General features: G+C 43.6%; 1 pseudogene; it reads left to right on the plus strand.

Moving 5' to 3' along the window:
• The first annotated feature begins 226 nt into the window (after positions 1-226).
• On the plus strand, positions 227-1501 carry LOC122474752 (annotated as a pseudogene).
• The last annotated feature ends 5197 nt before the right edge of the window (positions 1502-6698 follow it).

Here is a 6698-nt window from a genome sequence, read left to right on the forward strand (position 1 = left end):
TCTGTCGTGCTGCCCCTTTTATTTTCCCCTTAACAACACATCACAGGGAACTTTCTTTTTAAATTTTTTTTAATGTTTATTCATTTTTGAGAGAGACAGAGTGAGTGGGGGAGGGGCAGAAAGAGAGGGAGACCTAGAACCCGAAGCAGACTCCAGGCTCCAAGCTGTCAGCACAGAGCCCCATGTGGGGCTCGAACCCACCAACCGCGAGATCATGGCCTGAGCCCAAGTCGGATGCTGAACTGACTGAGCCACCCAGGCACCCTGGGAACTTCCTCTTAATACAAAAAGAGCCTCCTCATTACCTTTATTTGTCTCTTCCTGACATTTAAGTTGTTCCCAGTTCATTGGTATTACAAAGAAAGCTGCAATTATATAATGACCCTGCATGTGAGTCATTTCCCATGTCTGGAAGAAAAAGTGTTAAATGACTAGGAGTAGATATGCCTGGTCTAAGTGTATGGCATTTGTAATTTTGATAGCTCCTGCTAAATTTTTCTCCAGAGGGTTGTTGCAGTTCACACACCCACTAACCATTAGGAGAATGCCTGTTCCCCTGAAGTCTTGGCGAGTGTTCTTGCACCTTGTGGACTGCAGGCGGGGAGGAGCTGGGGGGCTCGCTAGAGCACATGCCCTTACCCTGTCGAGCTCCTAACCCCCTTTTCTCCAAAGGCAACGGGACAACACTGCACAGCCCTCTTCCAACTTCCAATGTTCCATACTCCCTGGCCAAAGGCTCCCTGACTTCTTTTTCCCTCTGCCTCCCCGCTTTCCTCCCCAGCTGCCTCTATTTCCCTAAGGAAGGGTTCCCCACTCCCCAACATACTGTAATGATGTGCAAGCGGGCAGGGCAGCTGGCAGAGTTTTCCAAGAAATGACCTCACCCGGATGTCTGGGGACAGGCAGAGATCTGATGATGAGGGCTGCAGCACCAGCCATGGTGGTTCAGATGCGGACCAGCGAGAGCCAGCTGCTCTAAAGCCTGAAGAAGAAAGAAAACCTTCTGCCACCCAGCAGAAGAAACACCCCAAAGTCTCTAGCAAAACCACTGCGAAGTTATCCACTAGTGCTGAAAGAATTCAGAGTGAACCTGGCCGAAAGAGCCCTTGATTCTCCTAACTGTGGCATTGGGCCTAAGGGAGACAACATTATGAACGGAGACCGACTACACTTGGCCCACCAGGTTCTGAGTTTTTTCTGGACATCTCATTTTCATCTGATGATCCATTTAAGTCTATTTTCTGCACCAGAATCTGTGCAACATCAACAATCAGGGAGTCATCAGCCTGGGCATCCTTAAAGACGCCTGGAGTCCTGCTTTGACTATCTCGAAGGGTTTGTTGTCGGTTTGTTCTCACTGGCGTCCTGCACACCTCTGGATCCTCTGGTTGGAAGCAGAGCCGCTCAGTATTTGACCAACAGAGCAGGACGTGACGGGATAGCCACGCACTGGAACAAGAGAGAGGCAGCATAATTCATACTTTGTGTGTGGTGTGAAGGAAAGGGCATCTTCTCACTGTGCTGCAAATTGTATGGCTTTTACAGCCCAGACTTCTGGGTATAGGTTGTACTGATTCCAGTCTCTGCTTTTATCCTTTGGGCACTGGAAGACTCCCCCAGAAGGTAAATGCTACTAAGCATAGAACTTTGTAGCTGTAGATTAGCTACGTTTAAAACACCTTCTCGCAAGTCTTGCTTCTTTGGGATGTCAGAATATATTTCATGTGATGGGACTGAGGATAGTGATCCTGAAGTCTAACGAATAGTATAGTGCCTTTTACCTAATTCATAATCTGTATAAAGTCATAAAAGCAGCCATAGATGACTAGGAATTGTGTCATTTGCATAAAACCCAGACCTATTTCTAACTATGGGGTTCATGCTGTGGCGAAAAGGGTTTTCCCTTTTCCCTTTGTCAGTTTGTAATGAGAGAGTTTCCTTTTACCTGTCGTAGTTCAGAGAGCACCCGACAGATCATCTCAAACACAACAGACATGCTCCCGGAAAAAAAAAAAAAAAAGTTTTGGCAAACGTTATCACACTTTGGGAGTTTGTCAGTCTGATAGAGGACATAAATGTTATTTTTTTTTTATTGTTTATCTTGAGAGAGAGTAAGCAGGGGAGGGGCGGAGAGAGAGAAGGAGAGAGAGAGAATCCCAAGCAGGCTCCACATTGTCAGCAAAGAGCCCAATGCGGGATTCGAATCTATGGACATGGAGATCCTTCAGACCATGACCCGAGCTGAAATCAAGAGCCAGATGCTCAACTGACTGGGCCACCGGGCCCTCCGAAATCAATGTTATTTTAATGTAGTTATAATTTATAGCTCTATTACTATGAATGAACCATCTTTTTATATATTCTTCTCTTCCATTTTTTCCCTGTTGGATTATTAACTCTTTATATATAAGGGAAATTATCCCTGGATGAAAGCTCCACGGGTTTTTCCTAGTGTGCATCATTTTCTTTTTTTCTCCCTCCCTCCCTCCCCTCTTCCCTTTTTAAAACAGCTTTATTGAAACGTAATTCACATACTATATGATTCATCAATTTAAAGTAATATTTTTTAAAATATATCCCACAGTTCTGTCACTATCACCACAATCTAATTTTCAGGTATTTTTCTCACCCCCCCAGAGACACCCCATACCCAGGAGTAGTCATTTCCCACCCCTATTTTTCTAAACTATCCCCCCACCCCCACCCCAGGCAACCACTAATCCATTTCTGTCTCTGTAGATTGGCCTATTCTGACATTTCTTATCAATGGAATCACACAATATGTGGCTTTGGCAACTTGCTTCTTTCACTTTGTTCCTATTCTTTCTCACACCTGTTCCAGTCTGGATTTTGTGTTCACTTAAACTATCCTTTAAAAGGTCATTAACTATAGCTCTCTTACATGCTTCACTTTTCTTCCTACCACTCTTGCCTTCTTGCTACCTTGCTAGCTCTTCCTGCTCTTCTCTCTAGACATGGGAGTCCCCAGGATGCAGTCCTTGCTCCTTTTCTCTTTTCTATCTCCTCCCCTTCTGGGCTGCTCATCTGGTCCCGTGGTACTGGGGAGACCACCAGCTTGCTATAAAAATCTGTTCTCCTGGGCGGCTCAGTCGGTTAAGAGTCTGACTTCAGCTCAGGTCATGATCTCGCTGCTGCTTGTGGGTTTGAGCCCCGTGTCAGGCTCTGTGCTGACAGCTTAGAGCCTGGAGCCTGCTTCAGATTCTGTGTCTCCCTCTCTCTCTGCCCCTCCCCCACTCATGAGCACACGCACTCTCTCAAAAAATGTATAAACATTAAAAAAATTGAAAAAAAAATCTGTTCCCCTAGAATTCTGGTTCCAGGAATATGAAGTAGATATCCTTTCCCTATTCCTCCTGCTGAATACAACTGAACATTCTTGGACATTATATACAAAGCAAGTATTTGAAAGGTAGACAGAAGAAGGCAGGCTGATTGGAGAACTTGGGCCCCAAGGAATGGTATCGTGGGGAGTTCTCTGCATTTTCTTTTTGCCTCATACATCCCAGACTTGGAATTGGAGAAGCCAGCAACTCAAAATGCCAACAGGCGTAGACCAAAAATTCCACCAAAAAGCTTATTTTTTCTAGTCAGAGGACCAAGAAAGGGGCAGCCTGGTAGGGCAGAAACATTTAGATAATAACATTCTACTCTAGTCAAACACCACAGGAAAAGCAAACTATGGCCCAGCCCCAACCACACAAGCAAAGGCTGAATGGAAGCCTAGACCTTCTACCCTTATCAGGCTATACTGAGGTTTTCAAACAATCCTGCCTGGGGGGGTGTCAGAGAAAGCCAAGAAGGGAGTCGAACTTTCATCTCAGTGGGCCAGTAAACAGCCTCTCTTACCCCCTGTGATGTCAGTGGAGACTAGATGCAGAACCTCGACTTCTACCCCTACCATCAGTGAAAAGTCGCCTCTCTGGGTCCATTGGGCAATCTGGTTATGTATCTCCACCTGGTAGAACCTCTCCTCCTCCTTCAAAGAAAGCCAGCTAAGACAGAAGGTTTAAATGAGACCCGAAGTTGCATAACATGATACAGAAATGGTGAGATTTTAATAGAGAAAAATCATTCATCATACCAAGAATGAGGAAGATGTCAGAGTTAAAAAAAAAAAAAAAAAGCTGCAGAAGCAGATGACGGAGAGGTTAATGTTACCTGACAATGGTTTTAAGATTTTATTTTATTTCATTTTGGAGTAATCTCTATACCCAACATGGGGCTCAAACTTACAACCCTGAGATCAAGAGTCACATACACTACCAACTGAGTCAGCCTGGCACCCCTGTCTGACAATGATTTTGAAAGGAACCATGATAAAAATGCCTCAATGAGCAATTAAGACTATGCTCAAAATAGGGGCGCCTGGGTGGCTCAGTCAGTTAAGCATCCAACTCTTGATTTCAGCCCAGGTCATGATCTCACAGTTTGTGGATTCAAGCCCTGCATCAGGCTCTGCACTGACAGTGAGGAGCCTGCTTGGGATTCTCTCTGCCCCTTTCCTGTTCACACTGTCTCTCAAAATAAATAAATAAACATAAAAAAAAAAGACTGAGCTTGAAATAAATGAAAAAAAAATAGAAGGACTTAGCAAGGAAATTGAAAGTCTCAGCATCCTAATACAAGCTATAAAGAATCAAATGGAAATTTTAGACTTGAAAAATACACGAACACTGGGTGGCTCAGTCAGTTGAGTGTCTGAGTCTTGATTTTGGCTCAGGTTATGATCTCATGGTTCGTGGGATTGAGCCCCACTTCAGGCTCTGTACCGACAGCATGAAGCCTGCTTAGAATTCTCTCTCTGCTCCCCCCCAACTTGCGCGCACACATGCTCACACACACACACACTCTCAAAATAAACTTTAAAAAAAGAACCAAAAAAAATGCAATAACTAAAGCTCAGTGGATGGGCTTGACAGCAGAATGAAGGGGATAAATGAATCAATGAATTAGAAGATAGAATGATAGAAATTACCTAATCTGAACAACAGATAAAATCAGTTTTAAAATGATGAACAGAGCCTAAAGGACCCGGGGATTACCAAAAAAAACCTAGAAATCTAATATTTAAGTCGTTGGAGTCCTGGAAGGAGAGAAGAGAGAAAGCAAGACTTAAAAAATACTTGAAGAAATAATTGCTGGAAAGTTCCCAAATGTGATAAAATACATAAATCTACAGATTCAAAAAGCTAAGCAAACTCCACATGGACTGAACCCCAAGAAATTCACTTCAAGACAGCATAATTAAGTTTCTGGAAACCAAAGACAAAGGAAGAAAAATCTTAAAACCAGCTGGAGAAACACAACATCTTACTTATTTAGGGGAAGCACAATTTGCATGACAGTGGGATCTTCATCAGAAACCAGAGAGGCTAGGGGCACCTGGGTGGCTTGGTAGGTGTGGAATGTCCGACTCTTGGTTTTGCCTCAGGTCATGATCTCACGGTTCTGTTTGTGAGAGCCCCTCATTGGGCTTTGAGCTAGCAGGTGCGGAGTCTGCTTGGGATTCTCTCTCCTCTCTCTGCCTCTCCCCCTCCCTCTTTCTCCCTCTCAGAATAAATAAATAAACATAAAAAAACAAAAAGAGAAACCATGGAGGCTAGAAAGGTATACTATTTCTTTGAGCAATGGGGAAAAAAGAATACAGAATCCTTTACCCAAAAACACAGGTCTTTCATGGGTTCAGGGGTGGGGGGGAAGGGAACAAGATATCCTCAGAAGAAAGAATATGTAAAGAATTAAACATTTTAAAATTCGTCATTCCAGGGGCGCCTGGGTGGCGCAGTCGGTTAAGCATCCGACTTCAGCCAGGTCACGATCTCGCGGTCCGTGAGTTCGAGCCCCGCGTCAGGCTCTGGGCTGATGGCTCGGAGCCTGGAGCCTGTTTCCGATTCTGTGTCTCCCTCTCTCTCTGCCCCTCCCCCATTCATGCTCTGTCTCTGTCCCAAAAATAAAACGTTGAAGAAAAAATTAAAAAAAAAATAAAATAAAATTCGTCATTCCAAAAGAATGGCAAAAGGACATTTTTTAAACAGAAAGTAAAGGACAAAAGAATGAAGCTTGGAATATTAGGGGAAAAGGATGTAGCAAAACATGGGTAAATACAGCAAACTTGCCTCCTCTGGAGTGGTCTAATGTTTGGTGGCGAAAGCAAAAAAAAAAAAAAGCTCATCCTAAAACATGTTAGCAACTTTTTCATGTGAAAAGAAATTGTAACGTGTCCATTCATTTTGGAAATCATCAACTATTTCTAGGATTAAATTTCTTCCAATTTGCACACTTGAGAGGAGGGGCAGGTGTCCCCAAACGTCTAGATCATTTGTTCCCCAGCCTGGATTGCTAATACAAAAGATTAAAGTTCTTGGTCCTTCTTGGTGTCTAATCTGGAACTTTCCTAGCAATGACTGTCCCCATCTGTAGAATATACTAGATCCTCACCTCCAATTGTTAAAATGATTAGAGAATTTAGTGAAAAAGGATGATCTTCACACTGGTTTCAATCTTTTTCACTGTCTTCAAGGCCTCTGACCTCACCTGGACCACTCATTTTTAGTTAAATGACTTTTTTTCCCCCTTCTTTCAGAAGTATGAACTGCCCCAATTTTCTCTCATCCTCAACATGTTTCCAGGCGTTCATATATATTCTCTACATTCCCCTCTTCCTTGGCATAGAATCC

The sequence above is a fragment of the Prionailurus bengalensis genome, chromosome D4, assembly GCF_016509475.1.
Source record: "Prionailurus bengalensis isolate Pbe53 chromosome D4, Fcat_Pben_1.1_paternal_pri, whole genome shotgun sequence".
NCBI lineage: Eukaryota > Metazoa > Chordata > Mammalia > Carnivora > Felidae > Prionailurus > Prionailurus bengalensis.